Genomic DNA, 2,292 nt, shown 5'->3' on the forward strand with positions numbered 1-2,292 from the left:
GCTCTAGCCTTAATGGATTGTGTTGCAAAGTACGATATCCTCAAGTCTGTCGGTTTGCCATCTTTTCAATAGTCAAATTGAGTTGAATCTGCAGCATTAATCAACAAGGCAATAAACTAAAGAATAGAGATCATTATTCCTAACTAGATTTTGACTCAGTAAAACGATTCAAAAATAAGAAAATAAGAGGAAGAATAAGACTCAAAAGAAAAACGTAGTTAGTAACTACCTTCCCTAGACTTAAACGTCACTGTCCCCAGTGGCATTTAAATCTGAAGTTAGCGGAAAAAACGTAAATAAAGGAAAAAGAAAAAGAAAAAAATCATACCAGTGGGTTGCCTCCCACTTAGCGCTTATTTATAGTCAATAGCTTGACTTTGCTGGGATTCAAGCATCAGGTGGATCAGAAGGTGGCAGTAAATGCTTCTTAGAAGAACATCGCATCATCCATGGTGGTATAGGAGCATTTAGCGCTTGAGATCGACCATGGAAATGAGGAACATCAGTAGGGTGACACTTAGGTATGGGTGGTATACTCCTCTTTCCTTCACAATCATCAAAAGAAGAAACAAGCACTCGACGAGAAACTCGTGGCTTGCTTAACCGTGAAACAGTCTTGGAAAATTTAAAAGTCTTACAGATGAAATCAGGAGGTGTAGGTGGAGGAGATGAGTACCTTAGCCGTTTAGGAGGTGGATTGAGTAGTAGAGGTGCAGTGCTTGATTTGGCAGTCTGTCTTGGACTTGCAGCATCGATTACAGCCGTGATAAACGATTCGAGTGCAGTCTGTTGTGGGTGTCGATCGACACTATTCAGCTCTACAATCTGTTCTGAGACAACCCTTGTCTTTCTTTTGTCCTCCTATTTCTGTGGAGTCTTGTTCTAAATAATGCCAGTTACATGTGCAGAGAACATCATCACACCATGCTCATTATTCAAATCCTTAGTAACCATTCTCTTAACATAATGTCTGACTATAGAAGAAGACTTCACAACATCTATAAGTGGCATCTCTACAATAAGCTTATCCATCATAGCTTTGCATCTAGCATCATCTAGCTCCTGTTTGGACTTCCTAGGACTCTTGGGAAAAGAAACCTTGGGTTTTGTTACATTTTCTGCAACAGATATCGGGTTTTGGAGAATTTGCATGTTTGGACTTGGTTGGTGTCGATCGACACCCAGTTCGTGTCGGTCGACACTGTCGGGTTCTGTAGTGTCTGCGTTGGCTGGTGTCAATCGACACCCAGCAGTGACGGTCGACACTGGTGTCTGGTTTGCAAAAACTGCATCATCATTTTCTTTCAAATTGACGATTTTGGCTGTAGGAAGTTCCCTTTGAAGTACTGGATTTAGTTGTTTTCCACTCCTTAACTGGATAACACTAATATCTGCTATATTTGTAGTCAAATGCTCGGTCCGATTGTTCAATAATTGAATCATCCCATTCATATCTTCGGATAATGCAACCAGTTTGTGATCAAAATCTGTTGTCTGGATCTTTTGACTTTTGAGAATCTGTTTGAACATTGATTCAATCATCCTAGTGGTCTCGGGTGGAGGGTGTGCTTGTAGTTTGCTGAACCGGTTTCTAATGTGTAGATTGCTGATTGTAGCTCATGTATCCCTTTTGATCCATCTTCTCTGAAGTGGCTAAACTGTTAACCTGTGAAACATACTGAACTTGCGTTTTCCTTGCAATGTCAACGATGTTGGTACTAATGCTGGAAGATAAGCTTTATATCAACATTGTTGCATCCTATGGATATCTTGACATGAAATTTCCGTTACTAGCTGCATCCAAAGCCATCTGATAATGCCATTCAACTCCTCTGAAGAAGATATGATAAGTAGATTTTTATGCCTACTTATGTGCAAAATGTGAGGTTCAGTTCAATTCCCCTTAAACACTAGCATGTCAATGCAGCTATAGGGGGTGTCAATCCAGTCCACTGTTATTGCTAGCAATCAAGATGTGTACAGAAGCAACTAAGTCAAGCCAGATCATAATGATGGTGGGTTTCTAGTAACAATCCTAGGTCAGGATTCAAACAGGTAAAAATAAGAACTTAAGAGCCCTACTCGATCATTGGGTCGAGTAGAACCAAAAGGTGACAATATTAAGAACTAAAATACAATCAAGAGGGGATACAAATAACAGGTAAATAAAAGTGCAATCAGGGGGTGAATACCAATAAATCTAAGAACAATAGAGTTCCTAAGGATGAATTCATTGATAAGGGCAACTGTATGGTTCATAAAGAGGCTAACAGGTGAAAGATAGATACCCTA

The 2,292-nt window shown here is 39.8% G+C and overlaps 1 pseudogene across 1 annotated transcript; it reads right to left on the reverse strand.

The window, feature by feature from the left end:
* Nucleotides 1-387: 387 nt before the first annotated feature.
* On the reverse strand, nt 388-1,542 carry AT1G42740 (annotated as a pseudogene; the record flags this gene model as incomplete). The annotated part of the gene is made up of 2 exons: nt 388-825; nt 901-1,542.
* Nucleotides 1,543-2,292: the final 750 nt, after the last annotated feature.

The sequence above is a fragment of the Arabidopsis thaliana genome (assembly GCF_000001735.4).
Source record: "Arabidopsis thaliana chromosome 1 sequence".
Classification (NCBI taxonomy): domain Eukaryota; kingdom Viridiplantae; phylum Streptophyta; class Magnoliopsida; order Brassicales; family Brassicaceae; genus Arabidopsis; species Arabidopsis thaliana.